The following is a 21,541-nucleotide window of genomic DNA, read 5'->3' on the forward strand; positions in this document are numbered from 1 at the left end:
AGCCAAAGAATAAGCAATAATAATAAAAATAAAATGACATTAACAGCAACGCAGACGCCACTAACCGAGTTCTCGGGACCAAACAACACGACAATCCCTTCATTATCTGGTGACACTTTTCCTTCACTTGAGCAATAGTGAAGCTAATCCTGCAGGAACCAGTTCTGGCCGGGATGATTCGGCTAATTTCAATCTTACTGTTTGGTTACAACCGGTGCCAATATGTAGGGACACATCAACCGTTTTACTTGACGGTAATAAATAGCATGGGGGTGCTGAATAGCCGAAAACTGAAAATCACAAGCGTATGAACTTCTTTTAATATAAATTTGTGTATCAAATTAAGACAAGAGAGAGCGGCCATCGTCTTTAGGTGGCTGCGCTGTCTGCTTAGGTTTCTTTTCGACTGGAAGCCAAGAGTGACACATGACGCGGGTGGCGCTGCCAGGACTCTCCTCGGTGCCGCTATTCGTGGGGCAGCTCTTGGGCAACTCCTTTTAATGAGCACGTGGGGCGCTTATTTATGGCAATCGATTGAACTGTCATCATTATTATGTAATATTTCGGATATTAAAGAACGCATTACCAACATTTTAAAAACACGATTAAGCCTGGTATAATGAAAGGCAACCACTCTGTGTCTTTTTAAAAAAAATTTTCTTCAAAATTGGAAGTACAAATAATCACTAATAATGCGGTTTCACCCACCGTTACTTTAAGTTTTGTTTCAGACTTGGTGGGCCGACGGGCTTCACCAGTAAGACTGCACCTTTTGTGTATGTGAAGATAGACGTTTGGGATCTGTGCTTGGAAAGCTCTCTGGATTCAGCAGTTGCCGATGACGTACACATGACAGAAACGTCAAAAAGTCACTTGCAGACGTTAGAAATGAGGTGAACAATCCCAATGTGTGTAAGAAGCCACACATCTAATCAAGAGTATAGCACTAATTATTAGGGGTGTAAACTCGCCACTTCGATTCAACGATCTGGAAGAATTTCCTTAAGCGACTTTTCATTTTATTTATTTATTACCTTTTCCTTAGTTAAAAAAAAACAAAGTCCTAATAAACTGATCACATCCTAACGGCCACAGGCTGAGGATTTACCACTTCTAAAATCAATCGGCGGCGAGTCCAGCGCTCACGTAACCACCGTATCAATCATCAAATTCCTCGAACTTCTCCGAAGTGCCCCGCGCCCTCGTCACAGCCATCTAGCGAAGTGTCACACAAAGTTTGACCGAAGTGATGATCCTACCTGAAGCAACTCTCATATTTCAGCTAAGACATCTATCTCTGCGTCAGCAGCAGCTGTCTTGGAGCGGCGGAGGCTCGAATGAACTCTTCTTAGTTAAAGCCTTGAAGGAAGAGTGAAACCCGCAGCCGAAGCCTTGGCTCTGTGGACATTTTGAGTTTGTTTGTGAAAGGTAAAGCCAAGCTTTGATTTTTCTTCTCGTATTTTCTTTCTTGGTTGGGGGCGTGGCTTCCTCGTTACGTGTTCAAATTAAACAAGTTACTTTAAGGGAATTGTACCTGCTGCTGCTGTTATTTGGTCAGCCTTGAGGAACCTCGTGGTGTACTCCATTCCAATTCGTGCCTTCTTATTAATCCATTATATCAACCGCCTGTTATTATTTTGAAGGGTTTTTGCCTTTGATATGTCCTTAAGCAGCATGTGCTTACATACTGTACAAGCGCTCTTTTCGAATGTATAGATGCAGGTATAATGTGGGTAAGATCTACTTTTTAATGTTGTTTTGAGGACACTTCAGCCAGCCATGTTGCACGTAGGCTCCTTTCGGCAGTGATTTGTGTGTATATAGTATGTCTCTCTTCTGTTTTGTAACCAACAAGCCACTTAATTGACAGACATTTGATACTTGTCAGATGACAATCCTGAAAATGTGATCATTCAAGCGCTGATCATCTGTGTGGATGAAAGGGCGTTTGATGTTTCTCAGGCAGACTATTGCATGCTTCACAAATTTCTGACATCAACTCCTAAGTTTCCAGGCTTAAATTTGGATTTGTATGTGCAGCTATAATGAGAGTTTTCAAGTTTTTTCTTTTAATACTACCATTCCAACGGCTGGATTTGTCCGCACATGAAAATAATCTTTTATTCACGCTTAGTGGTCACCGTTTAAAACAAGACCTATCTGCCACTGGCTTGCTCTATAAGCAGCTTACTAATTAATTTCCCAGCTGTGTATAGAAAAAGGAGTCGTTAAACACACCGACTTCCATGCACTTGAGCAACACAGTCTAACGTCTGCCACCAGATTTCTCTTCTTTGCGCCGATTTGTCATGCAAGGAAATTTTTCTGCACACACTCTTGTTTTTCACTGCTGTAGATGTGTTCAAGTGTAACCGTGTGTCTTGATATGAGTTGTGCTGGCTGTCTAAAACTGTTCAGATTATATAAAAAAAAACGATTTACCAAGATACCCTTCACGTATATTTAGCAAATTTCGAGCAGCTTTAGCAAAAAATATGTCTGTGTTGGGTCTCCTCCAGGTGCTCTGCCTTCCTCCCAGAGTCCGAAGAAATGAAGGTTGGGTGGAATGGTGACGCTAAATTGACCCCAAGTGTGTGTTTATGTGTGTGTGTGTGTGTCTTCACCTTGCAATGTACTGGTGCCCTGTCCATGGTCTCATCCTGCCTTGTGCTTGATGTTGGCAAGATTAGGCTCCAGCTTCCCTGAGACCCTGCTCAGGATAAGTGGATGTTTTAGGCCTGAAAGTCTGTCAATTTCCTACCCATTTTTCTTTTTTATTTCCTACTCATTGCTCATTCAAAAACTTGCGATTTCCATGCAGTAAATGGTATAAGAATTTAATTTCTGATTTTATCAAACATTAATCTGAAATACCAGTCAAAAGCTGCCAATTGTCTTTGGATTGTGTAGGACACCACCGGACTCACTGACACATTTGATTTTTGTTTTTAAAATGCTGTTTCATTTCATTTGTTCATTGCTTTGTTCTTGCCATTATCACTGGAATATTGTCCAAGGTGTACTTCAGAGGGTGTAGTAACATTGTCTGTGCCAACTAAGACAGACGGGGGGGTTTAAGTAATCAGCAGAAGTTGGGACACCTGAGCAAATGGTTTGCTTTAACTTGCAAGGCTTCATTTACTTTAATAGCTGCAGAACCTGTTACTTGTTCCCAAAAGCGGGTCCATGTGTAATATTCGAATATTTCCTTTTTCTCATTTTTTTTGCTAACCTATTCTTTAAATTTAAATGTTTGCCAGCAACTGCTTACCTTTTCATCATTTTAGTTCATTCACTGCATTTCAACTGATTCAATCTGAAAAGAAACTGAGGTGTTCTAAAACTTTTGACCAGTACTGTAGATAGATAGATAGATAGATAGATAGATAGATAGATAGATAGATAGATAGATAGATAGAGTGAAAGGTACTAAATGATAGATAGATAGATAGATAGATAGATAGATAGATAGATAGATAGATAGATAGATAGAGTGAAAGGTACTAAATGATAGATAGATAGATAGATAGATAGATAGATAGATAGATAGATAGATAGATAGATAGATAGATAGATAGATAGATAGATAGAGTGAAAGGTACTAAATGATAGATAGATAGATAGATAGATAGATAGATAGATAGATAGATAGATAGAGTGAAAGGTACTAAATGATAGATAGATAGATAGATAGATAGATAGATAGATAGATAGATAGATAGATAGATAGATAGATAGATAGATAGAATTTAATTTTAGCATAGTAGATAGATAGATAGATAGATAGATAGATAGATAGATAGATAGATAGATAGATAGATAGATAGATAGATAGATAGATAGATAGAGTGAAAGGTACTAAATGATAGATAGATAGATAGATAGATAGATAGATAGATAGATAGATAGATAGATAGATAGATAGATAGATAGAATTAAATTTTAGCATAGTAGATAGATAGATAGATAGATAGATAGATAGATAGATAGATAGATAGATAGATAGATAGATCTTTATTTGTCTAGACAGACTAGACAGCCCGTACTTCACAGTGCTTAATTATTTTATTTAGACTTTTAAAACATTTTCTAATGGTGAGAATTAACGAGTGTCTCTTTATGAATGCCATTCAATGGGCTTAGTTAGTACGCAGAGGTCACTGCCAGAGGAGCTGCACTAACATAAAGAAGTTGTAATAATAATAATAACAATCTCAAACAAAACAATCATGGAAAATGCAATGGCATTAATACTTATACAGATCAGAATCATCATAACCACAATCACATACATTACAAGTCATAGCCATTATCTTCCTCACCACATAAAGTTAAATAAAGATGATTGGATAACAACAATCATAATAATAACAATCATAATAATACTAATGACTATAAAAAGCATTTGACTGTCCCACACACAAGGCTAATACAAACTTTACACTTCTACAAGACACACCCTGTATACATACACTGTCTTCAATCACTAATGGGCCACTGGAGGACAACACTACAGGGACACATCAACAACACATCAGCACACACAGACTCAATACAAATAAGATGAGGTGTCTTCCAGGCAGGGAGATCCCCCCGAACCCCCCTTCCCTATATTAGCTGTCTCTGAGTCTGTTTTGCTCTCAACTAATTATCAAACAGATTAAACAACACAAAATATGGACACAAAGTCAAAAACCAACACTAAGTAAACACCCAATTACATCGATTCTATATGGACAGCATAAAGATACATGCAGGAGCAAGAAAACAATTACAACTGTTACTAGAAATAATCAAAACATATTTACAATGCATACAGTTTGGACTTGACAAATGTAAAACAATCCTTAGAGAAGGTGGGTACACTCTCGAAAATGGCAACTGAATCAAGGCCATGGCGGATGGTGAACAATGTAAGTACAGTACCTTGGTTTCTCAACAGACATGCTTATACAACACAAACAAATAAATATTGTCTTACACAAAAATATACATCACTCCTTTTACAAATCCTCAAAACACACCTACATTGTCAAGCATGCCACACAATTAAAGCCATCAATGCATACACCATGCCCATTTTCATGTGTTTCTTTGGAGTTCCACTTTGGTCAAACAGACTTACAACAAACAGCTTCAAAAGAGAACACAAACACAAAACAAGTGCCCCCCAAAAGCAGCCATTGAGGGACCAACTCTTCCACATGCCGAGCGATATCATTAATTCACACAACACACAGATTAATAACCTAAGAAAACTCTTCCACACAAAACAACACATATCGACTCTAAATAAAGCAACAGTTAATGCAGACGTTACACAACAAGTTAACTTCCAAACACAACGTCACAGCGGACATGACAGCCACATAACTTAAAGCACAAACATGAACCCTGGGAACACTGCATGGCAGAAACTCTCGTGAATTTCATCAATCTTGTGTGGATAAGATTACAACAAATAGTGGGCTAAGCTGTAGTGATCTGTTTGGCAAGACGGAATTGTCCATGCTAGCCATACAAGAAAAAGTCATAGACAAGACAGTTGTGGCCAAAACGTTTGAGAATGACACAAGTGTTGGTTTTCACAAATTTTGCTTCTTTAATCAAATCAAATAGCCTTTTATTGCCAATTCAGTATATGTGCAGAACATACAGGAGAATCGAAATACTGTTTCTCTCTCAACTTTGTAGTACAATAAAATATAAAAAGTATAAAGTATAAAATATATGATAAATAATATTAGAACTTGTAAAGTCAACCTGTGTACAATGTGCAATAGTCATTAGTGCAAAAGCCAGTTATAGTAAAAAAAAAGAGAAGGTGCATTCTAGAGTAGCTTATGAGATGTACAAAAAGACAGACAGTTAGCAGCAGATGTAATATGGAGTCCTTATATACAGTAATACCAGCTGAGGTAGGGTACTTGTAGATAGTGACTCTTGTTACGGTCCAGGGGGCAAGGGGGCAAGGGGGGAAGGTAGTGGACAGAGTTCAGCATCCTGCCAGCTTGGTGGATGAAGCTGTTAGACAGTCTTGTGCAGCGGGCCTGGAGGCTCCGGTACCTTTTCCCTGAGGGGAGGAGGCTAAAAAGGGAGTGAAAGGGGTGGGAGGAGTCACCACGGGTGAAATGGGTGTGGAAAATGTCCTTGAGGGAGGGCAGTGGGGCACCAATGATCTTACTGGCCGCATTTGTGTCATTTTCAAAACGTTTGGCCACGACTGTACATAAAATATATTCTGAAAAATTCTAACATTACAGACAATACATGCAGATACTGGCACAAGGAACAATCCAGAAAGTCACTTCAGGTTGTAAACTACTGACGCAGACACAATCAGATGGCAAACACTAGACATTAAGTATTGGCAAAACAACACAACTTGTCGACACATGCAAACCATAATATAAAGAACTAGAAAATAGCACAGACAAACTAGACTGGGGCAGACAAAACTATCCACCATTAAAGACCACAAATACAAAATAAAATTACAGATATTATTGACATTGACTACCAAACACACACAACATGCAAATAAAATGCAGAAGTACACAGAACAGATGCTTGTGGAGAATGGACAAGGTGGTCATTGTTCCCATTGCTGTATTCACCACTGGCCTACATATAAACCAACACCCATTCACAAACCTACAGAAAGCAGCCATTTCAAATACACATCACCTAGTGAGGAGGTTCCTTAACTCAAACACAATCCCCAAAAACATACACAGATACACACCACAGAAAACCACCCAATGTCTTAGCCCAGGCCCAATGTAGGGTGTAGCAACGGGACCATCCCAACAAGTATTTAAAATAATAAAATGACCAGGGTTAACTGTTTTTTGGTGGTGCAGTCCTCTGGGTTTTTATTTTATTATTTTACTTCATGACCAGTGGGTCATTCTCACCTTAAGTCAGGAGTGTCAGACTCAGATCCTGGAGGGCCACAGTGACTGCAGGTTTTCATTTCAGTCACTTTCTTATTTAGATAGCCAGTTACTGCCTCCAATGCAATGAGCTCATTTTTACTTCATTTGAAAGGACTTTGTTTTTTTAGGATTTAAAAGTGTTAATTGCTTCTTTGTTAAAAGAAAAAGCGGAGGTCTGAGAAATTAGGATATTCTCTGGTGCTCAAAACACTTTGGGGCTGCCCCCAGAAAAAAAGAAATAAATTAGAAAAATGTGCCGTGACAGTATGAGAGCACTAAGAAGTCGCATTTTATTAAAAGTATGATGTGGCTTCTAATTAGAAAATTATAGTGAAAATAGTGGCCCTCCACGAACTGAGTTTGTGACCCCTGACTTACCTGGATATCTGTTTGGCTCATTATTGTTTGGTGGCTGTTTAAGAAAAGAATAAACAATTAAGGATTCTGAATCGTTTCCTCCCACAGTCCAAAGACATGCAGGTTAGGTGGATTGGTGATTCTAAATTGGCCCTAGTGTATGCTTGGTGTGTGGATGGGTGTGTTTGTGTGTGTCCTGCGGTGGGTTGGCATCCTGCCCGGGATTGGTTCCTGCCTTGTGCCCAGTGTTGGCTGGGATTGGCTCCAGCAGACCCCCATGACCCTGTGTTCGGATTCAGCGGGTTGGAAAATGGATGGATGGATGGATTCTGAATCTGAAAGAAAAAAAGCAAGTGAATTAAGTTAACTGTTCTTTTAACAGCAGTAATGGGCAACTAATGAACAAAGTGGTTGGAAGAAACACTTGCAGCCAGTGCGGGATTAACCATTAAGCAAAATAAGCACTTGCTTAGGTCATCAAGGGAAGAGGGGCACCACAGACATTTTCAATTGCTGGATTTATCACAGGGTGGCACGGTGGCGCAGTGGGTAGCGCTGCTGCCTCGCAGTTAGGAGACCTGGGTTTGCTTCCCGGGTCCTCCCTGCGTGGAGTTTGCATGTTCTCCCTGTGTCTGCGTGGGTTTCCTCCCACAGTCCAAAGACATGCAGGTTAGGTGCATTGGCGATCCTAAATTGTGTGTGTGTGTGCGTGCCCTGCGGTGGGCTAGCACCCTACCCGGGGTTTGTTTCCTGCCTTGCACCCTGTGTTGGCTGGGATTGGCTCCAGCAGACCCTGTAGTTAGGATATAGCGGGTTGGATAATGGATGCCTCGATTCTTGACTCTATAAACCACTTAACTCTGTTCTACAATGTCTACTGTATGACTTCATTTTATGAATTATGGGAGTCTCGCATGGTTTAGCTGGCACAAGGCTTTCGAATGATTTGTTCTAAAAAGCTGCTCTTTCTTTCTTTCTTTTTTCCTACTGTTTAAGGTGATGGATTTTAAAGCACCAGGATGCAAGGACATGGCGTTTTCATTCTGTTTCTACACGTGTCTGCAGTTTTGTTAAATCTTATAAACAGTGATGAGCGAGCCCCACTGAATTTGCATTGCATCCAGTTTGGTGAAAGTGCAGAAATGTCCAGGAACCTCAGCAAAACGCATTGAAGTCACTGGACAAACTGAACTAGTTTTGAGGGGATTATAATGGTGCAAATTGTTTTTAAAGTGTTCCTGGGGAGCTAGGGAACTGTCTGTCAACTATGCTGGACAGATTATGATGGCCAAAAATGTGACCTGAGCTATGAGGCAGCAGTGCTAACTTTATCACTCTTAACTTCTTTTCTTAACAGTTTTTTTCCAATGTTCTATCATATATTTAATGTAATTACTTATCTAGAAAAATAGTGAATGGCGTCTGTGTCAGGTACTACCAGCCTGTTTCTGGACCAACTGGCCCTGCAGTGTCCTCCATACCTTTGGTGTTGTGTGCGCATGTGCCACAGGACCATCCAGGTTAGTGATGGGGTCTGAAGGTCATCATCGATATTAAAATGAGAACCATGCAACACTTGCTACTGAATAGGTACGAAAAGTCCAGGATCACTTGCTTCTTTTAAATTAACCACAGTAATCTGAAAAATAAAGAAGATCAGTATCAGGAATCAGACATTACACTGCATGTTGATTTGAACGCACCACCGGGGAGGACCGTGCTAAATCTGAAAAAGCCATCAAAAGGGAAATCTACGTGTGCTCCTTACGTCAGCAGTCTGGAGCTCCTGTGTCGAAGAAACTGCAGAGTCCTGGTGTGGAAAGAATGTTTTATTTTTTTACATTTTTCAATTGTTTGCTTGCTTCACACTGAGCAGCAATCATCTGTCCACACAAAATTGAGTCCTACCACCAGCTGTAAAGTGTACGTCCTTTGCGTGTTCTGTTCATGTTAGGCGACTCATAGTCAACAGACTTTCATGAGCAGTGTGTGTGTTTACGAGACTCTCACTTTACTTAGCATTTAACTTTTAATTGCAACATTTGGTCAGGTGATGTTGGTGTCAGAGGGGATGACAATGATCTGATGCCAATTGAGGCAGACAGGCAACAGAGACCTCTTGTTTGGTTGATTTTCTTTTTTGTGACTTAAAAGTAGCGTGAACTTACATGATTGGCTAGCAATTAGTAAAAGAGGGGTGAACAAGATTAGTAAGGTAAATTAATATTATATTAGGGAAGTTTACAGACATCATCTACAGTTGAATTCTGCTCTGTACTTGTAATGTTTCTATTGAACTATGTGAGATACGCCAGAACAGCACCAGACAGAGACCACATCTTTATAAAAGCACACGTTTATTCACAGTTCTTGCACAGCATACTGTGCTCCCAGCACCAATTACCCCTAATACGTGTCCATGGGCCACGTTTCCTCTCTCCACAGGAGCTTCGTCCTGCTCCCAACTCCCGACTCTAGCTCCTGAGTGGTGGTTGCTGGTTCCTTTTATGGCCCACCCGGAAGTGCTCCAGGTGCTTGATCACCTGTTTCCAATTGCACTCCCAGGTGGGGCTGAAGATTAGTCCAGATGGGCTCAGGGACCCATGCCGCAACCCCTGGCAGCCACCCCAGACCCCAACAGGGCTGTGGAGAACTCCATTTCCCATGAAGCCCTGCTAGAGACTGAGGCACTGCTACAACCCAGGGGGGCGGCCATCCAGTGTCCAGGGGGAGGTACTGCACCGTCCAGGGCTGCTCCCCCTGAATACACATCGAAGGGGCGTCCCGGCTGGGCATGGGACCCCGCCGTCCGTCACAACTATTATATTGTATTGAGGATTACTTAGATAGATAGATAGATAGATAGATAGATAGATAGATAGATAGATAGATAGATAGATAGATAGATAGATAGATAGATACTTTATTAATCCCCAAGGGGAAATTCACAATACTTGTGTTCTGTTCTGTGTATTTTATTCTATTGACCCCCTTATTTTTGGCACCCACTGCATGCCCAACCTACCTGGAATGGGGTCTCTCTTTGAAATGCCTTTCCCAAAGTTTCTTTCATTTTTTTTCCCTGTAAGGTTCTTTTTGGGAGTTTTTCCTTGTCTTCTTAGACAGTCAAGGCTGGGGGGCTGTCAAAAAGCAGGGCATGTTCAAGCCCATTGCTGCCCTCCTTGTGTTTTTTGGGCTATACAAAAAAAAAATTGTATTGTATTGTAGTCCTCACAGATGGCGCAGTGGTAGTGCTGCTGCTTTGCAGTAAGGAAACTATGGAAGATTGTGGGTTCGCTTCCTGGTTCCTCCCTGTGTGGATAACGCTTTGAGTACTGAGAAAAGCGCTATATAAATATAATGGATTATTATTATTATTATTATTATTCATGGCCCTGCCAGAAATCTCATTCCAAATGCGATACTGATGGTATATTTTTGGCCTGGTTAAGCCTCACTGAAAAAGCAATTTGAAATCAGACTGTATTTTACCATCAACTCACTGTGTACACCACTGGAGAACAGCGGGATTAGGGTTAGGGTTAAAAACTCTCTCCACATTCGGCTCTAAGCACAAGTCAGTTGCTAATTTAAGGTTGGCTCTTCTTCTCTATTAGATTTGGTTGGTGGATTCAGGAGACCACTGAGGTGCTTTTCAAAAACTGAAGCTCTCTCTCTTTTAGCAAGCGATCTCACATCTCATTCATTCAGAAACAACATTTATTTCTATAGCACGTTTTCATGCAAATGATGTAGCTCAAAGTGCTTTACAAGATGAAGAAAGAAAAGTTTATAAAAAAAAATAAAAATCTAAAAATAAGATTAGGCAATACTAAGTAACAACGACTAAAGTAGGGTCTGATGGCCAGGAGGACAAAAAAAACACAAATCTGTAGGGGTTCTGAGGCCACGAGACCATCCAGCCCCCAATGGGCATTCTACCTAACATAAATGATCTCAATCAGTCATCTGGTTTTTATGCTTCACGTGGAAGAATTAGATGATGATGGTCAAGTTGGACATCTGGCCTTCAATCCATCAATGCAAGGACTGCACAATGCCCTGATGAAGTGGTGGTGGTGCAGATCGGCACTGCAGAAAACCATATAAAGAACAGCAGAGAAAGTAGGGGTTAGCATGGATTGCGGAGCCCTGATAAAAACGATAATTCAATGCATATACAGAATATCAGGGCTACACTAAAATGAAGCTATGAGAAAGCCCTATTAAAATAATGAGGTTTTGGCAGGTTTTTAAAGTGTTCCACCGTATTAGCCTGGCAAATTTCTATCAGTCAGCTATTCCAGATTTTTGGTGCCTAACAGCAGAAGGCTGCCTCACCACTTCTTTTAAGTTTAGCTCTTGGAATTATAAGCAGACACTCATTTGAAGACGTAAGGTTACGATTTGGAATGTAAGGTGACATGCATTCCGAAATATAGGATGGAGCAGATTATAAGGCTTTGTAAATCATAAGCAGTATTTTAAAGTCAATTCTAAATGGCACCGGTAACCAGTGTAATGACTCTAAGACTGGCGTGATGTGCTTGGATTTTCTTTTCCTAGTTAAGATTCTGGCAGCTGCATTCTGCACTCGCAACCGATTCATGTCTTTTTTGGGAGTGCGTTACAGTAATCTAGTCGACTAAAAACAAAAGTGTGAACTAATTCTTCAGCATCTTGCAAAGTTATAAGGGGTCTAACATTTGTTACATTTCTTAAGTGAAAAAATGCTGTCCTAGTGATCTGATTAATACGTGACTTAAAATTCAGGTCAGAGTCAATAATTACCCCAAAATTCTTTACCTCTGTCTTGAATTTTAAGCCTAACAGAACAAGTTTATTTCTAATACCCTCAGTATATCCATTTTTGCCAGTCACTAAGATGTCTGTTTTCTCCTTATTTAGATTGAGAAAATGATGACTCATCCACTCAGAAACACAAGTAAGACACTGGGGTCAATGAACCAAGAGAGTCGGGGTCATCAGGTGCTATTGATAAATACAGCTGTGTGTCGTCAGGAGAGCTGGGGTAGCTCACGTTATGCCTTGAGATATTCTGACCTCATGGAAGCATGGAGATCGAAAAGAGCAGTAGACCCAGGAGAGATCCTTTTGGACCACCATATAGAAAATATCATGTGTCTTTGAAGTATAATTACCACAACTAACAAAGAATTTTCTAACTGTCAAATAAGACTCATACCAGAGAGGCCCATGCACTGACTAAGTCGATTTATAAGAATATTGTGATCAATGGTATCAAATGATCTAAGAGGATGAGAACAGATACACGGCCTCTGTCTGCATTAACACCTGCAAGTCATTTACTACTTTAACAGTGCAGTTTCTGTACTTTGATTTGCTTGAAAACCTGACTGAAACTTGTCGAGAACAGAATGTTTCTTCAAATGATCATTTAGCTGCGTAATGACTGTCTTTTCTAAGATTTTGATTAAGAAAGGCACGTTAGAAATAGGTCTAAAATTCTCAAAAACAGAGGAGTCGAGATTATTTTTCATGAGCAGGGGTTTAACAACAGCAGTCTTAAGACAGTCTGGGAAGACCCTCGCATCCAATGATGAATTTACTATGTCAAGCACACTATCAATTAGCACATCGTATCTCTCTATTATTAAAAAAAAAAAATCCTGGAAAGCAAAAGCAATGTGACAATACGTGATCTTCTCGGCAGACATTTAAAAGACCCGCGAGACTAAAGAGACTTGCCACGGTGCATCTCGCGGGGACCGTAAACATGAGACTTGGTGCCAAGAGATTGTCCCAGGGCCGTCTTGCGGGGACGTGGAACATGAGATTCTTGCAATACACGCCCTACTTACAAAAGATATCATATAAGAGCACACCCATCAAAAAAAACTCAGTGGTGTAAAAGCACGTAGTACACACAGATCATGTGCTCTCAGCACATATAAAGCATATAAGGACAATGCGGAGAATAGAGACCCAAAGGCATTGGAGAGAAAAAAGGCAGATAAGAGATTATGAAAGCAGTGGAATACGACAGGCTCAAACAAACGATGGCGCGATACACATGCAGACAAAGGTAAAGAATATGAAAGCAGTAAAAGTTGAAAGTATTGTAGCGTCCCACCCAGGTTGAGGGCTTTTTGGTTTTAAGTGACTGTTAGGTCCGATTGAAGGAGGGCAGAGTACAGCGCAGAAGACTGATAGCGGGGTATTGATTGATGCGGTAAGGGGGGGCATTGGAGAGGGTGCTAGAAAGTTGTGTTTGGGGTTAGGAAAACTTTTGTGACACTTTATCATGTCAGTCGCTACAGTATCAAAGAAAAGATAGAAAAGATCATATTGCCGCAAACAAAAGGTGATTAATCATCAGAAACAGGTGTAATTGAAAAAATAGCAGGACAAATTGAGGTCAGAAAAAAAGAACAGACAACAAAGTCTTTTTGCATTCGCATCAATCAATTCACAAAACGTGGATTTACACAATAATGGACCATGCACTATGAGAATCTGTGGTCCCGGAACAGTTTAAGCAATGACAAGTTAAATTTCAAAGAATACACAATTCGGTCGGGTGTATATTGATGATCACGGAGAAGCAATGCAAATTTTAACAGACAAAAAAAAAAGGTAATGTATATATTCCACGAATAACATTACACACCAAAGGAGATCGTGATATGCCATTCGTATTAAAATGTTTACAGTTTACCGTGAGAATAGCTTTTGCTAAGACAATCCATAAATCACAGGGACAAACATTAGAAAAACTCGGATTATTTATTACAGAAACAGAAACAATATTCACTCACGCTATGTCCTTTTTGTAGTCCGAAGACCAAAACTGCACCCAGGACTCCAGATGAGGCCTCACCAGTGTGTTATAAAACTTCAGCAGGTCATCCTTGTACTCCACACATCAAGGCGCTATATAACCTGACAGTCTGTTAGCCTTCTTAATGGCTTCTGAACACTGTCTGGAAGTTGACTGTCTGGAAGTTCTTCTCATAAGGTGGACTCTCAATTTTCAGACCGCCCATTGTGTATTCAAACTTCACATTTTTACTTCCTGTGTGTAATTCTTTACATTTACTGACTTTAAATTTCATCTGACACAAATCTGCCCAATTCTGTCTGTTGGCAAAGTCCCTCTGTAATGATTTAACAGATTCCAAATTATCTGCCAATCCACCTATCTTGGTATCATCTGCAAAAGTAACCAGCTTGTTACTTATATTCAGGTCCCCCTTTGTGGTCTGAAAGCATGTTGATGTACACTCCAAGTGCTGGATAATCAACATCAAAAAAAGAAGTTAATGTTAAGGTCTGTGGCACACATATAGGAAAGTTCTGGTGTGGCCCCTACCACAATTTTCAGGCCACAAACAACTCTGATATTAGTATTAATATTACTATTACTTTGCATATAGAGTTTTGGGTCTTGCACTTATGTAATAATTTATAGTGCGCTTTTAAGTGACGTGGACAATCTGGGTGAGCTCCACGCTTCCTTGTCACTGCCAAGAGCCTCTTCAACCTGGAACCGTCGATAGTCGAGAACCGCAAACTGGACACATGAGGACACACACAGGCAGCAAGGGGTTGGTGCAAATAGTGACAGTGCCTTTATTATAACCAAACAAAATAGTGCTAAAAAAATGCAGTGCCTCAAATTCTTCTCTACATAAATAAATAATCCATAAAACCAGTGATCAGTGGTGGCAATGAGGCTAGGGATCTACACTGGCAATCGGAAGGTTGCCAGTTCGAATCCCGTAATTGCCAATAGGGACTCTGCTCTGTTGGGCCCTTAAGCTAGGCCCTTAACCTGCAATTGCTGAGCGCTTTGAGTAGTGAGAAAAGTGCCATATAAATGCAAAGAATTAGACAGATAGATAGATAGATAGATAGATAGATAGATAGATAGATAGATAGATAGATAGATAGATAGATAGATGGTTTATTAATCCCAAGGGGAAATTCACAATTTTTATTATTAAAATGGGTGACACAAACCCAAAACACAGCAGTGCAATTGACAAAGCAAACTGGTGTCAGAAGAGGTGGTATAAAATATTCAACTTCTAAACTAAACCTCTAAGCAAAAGTTTGATTGCAGAATTTCCATTCCTGGCAAGTTAAAACCCCCAAAATGACTGCAAGATGAGTTTTCCAGCTTCAGGGAAATTCAAGAAAAATGGAAAAGAAGCTCAAATCATAACAATTGAATTGGCCAAAACTACCTTATCCCAGCTCTTGCTTAATGGCCTTTTTTTATTTTTTTGAATGCCAGCATAGGCTGCTCTGTTTCGTATGTTGTGCAAATCATGGGCACAACAGCATCCCCTTTGACAAATCTTTAATTATATACTTGCAGTCACCTGCCAGCAGAGGGCAGTAGTATCATAAAACTCTAGTTCCATGAAATGGCCCATGTATCCCACCAACGGTGACATTTTATTTTGAGAGCGTCATCTCTTGAATGGCTATTCATTTCACAATGTTTAAAATGACATGGCTATGGGGTGCCAAACCTTGTTTCAGAAAGCATGACAGATGGCAGGTTAAGGGTTTATATGAAGACTCTGAGTTTCAAATGCTAGCACATTTGCTTATAGGTGTATACGGTCCAAATCATTAAACAAATATCAAAAGGCAAAAACGGTGAGGCTGAGGTCTTAACTTAACTACAGAACCTTTGCATAACTAAATCTAAATTTGTGAACATCGTATATTCGGAACGTTTTCAGGCTGCTAACTTCTTGCACACTTTATTGTGTTGCACTTTAATTAGAAATGGATATATTTGCCATTTTTGCCCATCCATCTTGATTTAATAATCCAGAATGACAAAGTGAGTGCATGGTTTCAGAAAGGTGTGCAAATTTATTACTTTATTTATCACTAGTCTGAGATATAAATGCATGCAAATGCTGGATCTTGTCACTTTCAGGATGCCAGACTACACAATATTAATCACAGGGGATGACAGACTACATGACATACAAAAAAATGAACAAGAAATGCTACTCTTTTTATTCCTGCTTGTAATGTTTCAAATTTTCAGTGCTTCGGTTGATGGTAATGATCTGAAAAGCACTGAAAAGTCGAAGATCATGACCATCAACCGAAGGACCAGCGCAGGAATAAAGATCGAGAATAAGCTGGCAGATGAGGTCGACCAGTTTACATACCTCGGGAGCGTCATGGCCAAGGACGGCGGCACGGACGTGGACGTCAGCTACAGAACTGGTAAGGGCTCAGCAGTCATCCAACGCCTCTGCCAAATTCGGGCATTGGTCAGCACGCCCATCAAGATACGCCTCCTCAACACCATTGTTATTCCAACAGCCATCTATGCTAGCGAGACGTGGAAACATACGACGCGGGTCGCTGGAAAGCTGAACACATTCCAACAACGCTGCCTGAGAAAAATTCTTCGAATCTCCTATTGCGACCGCATCACAAACGATGAAGTTCTAAGAAGAGCAAACACTCGCCGACTGGAAGCGATTGTCGCCGAGTGCCGAATGCGCCTTGCAGGGCATGTTCTCCGCCTACCAGAAAGTCGGCACCCGAAAATCGCGATGTACTGGGTTCCCCCGGGGGGTAAAAGGAATTTTGGACGAGCAAAGATCACCTGGAGAAGAACCCTGCATGAAGACCTCAAGAACATCGACATCATTTGGCAAAATATGAATGCTATCGCTGAGGATTGACCTCGTTGGCGGCTGCTTGTCGCCCGATGTGTGGAAATGCATGGGAGGAACTAAGTAAGTCTAAGTTGTAATGTTTCAGTAGCAGAGACCACGTGAAATGAATGGATGAGAGCTCATGCCATGCAGGCATCTCACTTCTGGTGTAATGTGAATCAGTTGTAGTGTTGTTATTTGACCACTGACAAGTCTGAATATTTTCTGGCCACAGATTAATAGGATGATATTGTCTTTTTGCAATACTGTAAGACACTGCAGCTGTTATCGTCTTTCATCTGCTGCTTGTACACCAGCGTGTCTCAACCTTTAAGTATTTGCGACCCGAGTTTTCATAACAGTTTTAATCGTGCCCCCCTAACATTTTTTTGAAAGGAGCCCACTAATACCAATTTGTTCTTTTTTAATTAATGATATAACATAGAGGGCAGCACTGTGGCACAGTGGGTAGCACTGCTGCCTCGCAGTTGGGGGACCTGGGTTCGCTTCCCAGGTCCTCCTTGCATGGACTCTGCATGTTCTCCCCGTGTCTGCGTGGGTTTCCTCCCACAGTCTAAAGACATGCTGGTTAGGTGGATTGGCAATTCTAAATTGGCCCTAGTGTGTGGGTGTGTTTGTGTGTGTCATGCGGTGGGTTGGCACCCTGCCCGGGATTGGTTCCTACCTTGTGCCCTGTGTTGGCTGGGATTGGCTCCAGCAGACCCCCCGTGACCGTGTGTTCGGATTCGTCGGGTTGGAAAATGGATGGATATATCATAGATGCATATTTTATTATACCTACTTAACTTTTATCGACATTTATCTAACTCTATATTTATTTTTCTAGTATCAGAATGTAGTTTAAGTTAATTTGTTTTGGTTTCAATAGATGTATTTTTCATATTTTCGATTCTTGTTTTCTTTTTTTTATATCTTCGCGCCCCCTTTTTGTTACTTCGTGCCCCCCTAGGGAGGCCTGCTCCACAGATTGAGAACCACTGTTGTACACTCATATAGTAGTCAAGTCAAGTCAGATCAAGAGGCTCCATTATTATATCATCCATACACCACATTGCAGCATACGGTGGAAAAATGTAACATTTACCAGGACAGCAGCACCCCATTACATATACTCAGAGTATAAGTGCAAGGCTGGTAAAGTACTATACTATATATACTGTATATGGCAATAAATAAATCTCTCTATTATATAAAATAATCCTGCGACGAGACGAGACTTTTTGGAAGAGTTTTTGTCCCGTGAGACGGAGACTTTTGCCATGAGAAATCACGCCTTACTCACAACCATTGTCAAACAAGACCACGGTCATCTCACCTGTCAGTCGTATGAATACTTTTGTCAGACACACTTCCTGCGCTATACCTAGCAGGTCCAATCTGGATCTCCCGGTCCCTTTTCTCTCTGAGGCTACATCTACAATAGTACATTTTCATTTAAAAATGCACACATTAGTCTCTGTTTTTGCCTTTCATCCACACTACCCCGGCGTTTTTTAACCCCTAAAAAGGAGGACTTTTGAAAATGCTCTCCAGAGTTGTATATGTCTGATCACAGCAGCTCAGAGTTGCAGTGTGGATGGGTGAAAACTGAGAGTTTTGAAAATGCAGACTATTGCGCTCTAATTTGTTCGTGCTTGTTACATGGCCCACTCCTGACTGGTTCCTGTTCATTACAACATCTCATTCGCTGACAGGTCACCATTAACAGAAGAAAACAATACTTTAACAAAGTGGACACAGAGAAGTTGCTTTCCATTGCTCCTGTTGTACAGTTTGAATGCTGCATTTATGCACATAAGACAAATAATTTACTATTATTTACAGTTTTGCAATAAATCCTGTGGCTGACAGCGATCCATCATTCTGACCATTCATTCAAGGATCTTTATCAATATAATTAAGGGATCAAATTACAGAAAAGGGTAAATTAGAAAGAAAGCAACAATTTAAAGTTATGGCAAAGAATTCAAATATTGATGAATTTCTTTAAAATATCTGTAGTCCAGATCAAACAACCATGACGTTAATTGACTGGAAAAGTGATTGAACATTAAATGATGCAAAGTGAAGTAAAACATCAATGTGAAATAATTCACTGTATAAGGCGATGGAGGTGTACTGAAAATTCTCATGGAGTAGAAGACCACGATCGTTCAGAGAAAATCCGATTATCTCATGAAAAGCCAAGCAAACATCAGGTGAATGAAAAAACTTCACAAAGACAGAATTCCCGTAGGGGTCTGAGCAGAAGTCTGAGCGCTGTAACCCACCACCATGTCCACTATGTGCTGGCAGCCACTCTTAATGGTAACGATGACAAGTCAGATAGATCGGCACCGAATTTTCTTTGGTCCATGTGGTTTCACTTTTTCACGGTTATCTTTAACAGTCTGCTCAAGATTTATTATCAAGGAACAGCTTAAAATGTGGTGGCATACGCTCATATTCACACACACACAAACCCAAGTCTGCATTCTGATTCGGCACTCAGGCATGCCTGTGAGTCGAGCTAAAAGGACACCCACTGCTGCACTGTCTGGCACGGTTCGTTCAGGTCACTGGAGCTGCACCTGTCCATGTGGCAGCAGCCCTGCTTGCTTGACTTGGTGCATCGTGTCTGCCAGCCCTCCCACACCAGGGATATTTATAGTTGATGGCTTCATTCGGCTCTTTAGGGATGTTGTCTTCCCTTTCATGTAGGCACTACTGCATGCACTCTGTCTGTTGAATCATCTTCTGTGTTTTAATCTGATACAAACACACCAGGGAGTACATCCACCACCCTCCGTCCATTATCAGAAGCGCTTAATCCACTTAAGTGTTGTGGGTGTTGCATATCCCAGCAACATCCGAAACAGAAAAACAAATCTGCTTTGGCCTTGCCCGTTAACTACTTCTTTAAAAAATCAGTTTATGTGGTTTGATTTCATCAGTCCTGGCTGTCTACCCCCTGTATAAGCTATTGGCCAGTGAGGTGACCATATAGCTCCAAAGCACAAGGTTCCACACCCAGTGCTTCCAAAATCTCTGCACCATTGAATCAGGCAAGCAAATCAGATAGGTTGCTTTATAATTAGATAGATAGATAGATAGATAGATAGATAGATAGATAGATAGATAGATAGATAGATAGATAGATAGATAGATAGATAGATAGATAGATAGATAGATAGATAGATAGATAGATAGATAGATAGATAGATAGATAGATAGATAGATACTTTATTAATCCCAAGGGGAAATTCACATAATTACAGAAAGTTAGTCCTGTAACCTAAGGGAAACACTGTGTATGCCTTACAAATTTTGGGTGAACGTAATGCTTACGTTGTAGATAGGCATTACCATTAGAACAGCATTTACTGAACAGAAATGGCAGGCATACTGACCTACTGGCTTGGGCACTGCACTATAAATCATAGGCACGCTAGTTCTGTTACTACCTGCAACTTTGTGCAACTCATTTAGTCAAATGCTGGCACCTTGTTTTTATGTCATGCAAGCAGGATTATATTACAACTAGACATTAAGCCCGTTACAATAATGGGCGCTAGAACAGTAGTCCATAAACATTAGTAGGAACAGTCTATATTAAATGACACGGGACCTTTTACCTCATTAAATTTTTTCAGTAAAATGCCTGTAATTTTCTCTGACAGTAATACTGGCTTTGCTGTCCGTAATATGCGTTTAATTTTCTGTCACAACAGTTGGCAATCAGTAGATTCTCCCCAGCAACTGATGTAATGTGCGCGAAAATAAATCTACTTTTAAAAGTTATCGTATTGTAATATCATGAAAATTCGTATATTTAGGAAAACCCCTTCAACGACTGACACTTTACACTTTACTGGGCCAGGCTTCTTAATCGCAAATCTGACATCCTCAGAGTGAACACTTGCACAACAATGGGGAAGCTGGTCTTGGCGTCTCAGTACCCGATTGGATTTTTCATGTTTTATGTTTTACCTCATTTACCGAAATCCGATTGGATCAGCCACGCGATATTTTATAGGTCCTGCCCTCTCTGTTTTGTGTGACGCGTCAGGCGGCCTTTGAGGCATCTGCTTTGAAGCATCACAACGTGCCCCGCGCATGCGCACTTCACCAGAAGACACACACACATGGACACTGGACGAACACAGGGGTTTTATTAAAGAGGATGTCAACAAAATAAATGTACTACATTTTCTTCCAGAACTTTATTTTAACACATTGCTATCCATCTCTGCTTGTGTGGTATTGTGTCTTTGTCACATGAAAGCCGTAAGTAGTTGCTGTTTCATTTTAGGCAGTTCGTAATGAATATACTTTCCAGAGTAACAAGTGGCTGAATAATTTATTTAACATTTATATTTCTATTGCTGTATTATGACAGACCAGCTGCACTACCCATCTAGGATGGGATGAAATCTAAATAACTGACATAAACCTAAACGTTAACGTTTGCAGGGCATCATGCAATGCACAGATCTCTGTAATTCGCCATTTCACCAAAGCATCGTTAATGTTTGTGATGTGCCATCTGTTGGAATGGAAAATGCG

General features: G+C 40.5%; 2 protein-coding genes across 2 annotated transcripts in view; one reads left to right on the forward strand and one right to left on the reverse strand.

Moving 5' to 3' along the window:
• Window positions 1-21,541, reverse strand: part of myl4 (myosin, light chain 4, alkali; atrial, embryonic) — a 301,275-nt gene that overhangs the window by 53,376 nt on the left and 226,358 nt on the right. The window lies entirely within an intron of this gene.
• The window catches only part of LOC114664762 (sodium channel protein type 4 subunit alpha-like), a 183,074-nt gene continuing 162,847 nt past the window's right edge, over window positions 1,315-21,541 (forward strand). Inside the window, exon 1 of the mRNA XM_051918900.1 lies at window positions 1,315-1,428. The gene's annotated coding sequence lies outside the window, so the exon portion shown is untranslated. The remainder of the gene's footprint in view (window positions 1,429-21,541) is intronic.

Source organism: Erpetoichthys calabaricus, chromosome 14 (genome assembly GCF_900747795.2).
Source record: "Erpetoichthys calabaricus chromosome 14, fErpCal1.3, whole genome shotgun sequence".
NCBI lineage: Eukaryota > Metazoa > Chordata > Cladistia > Polypteriformes > Polypteridae > Erpetoichthys > Erpetoichthys calabaricus.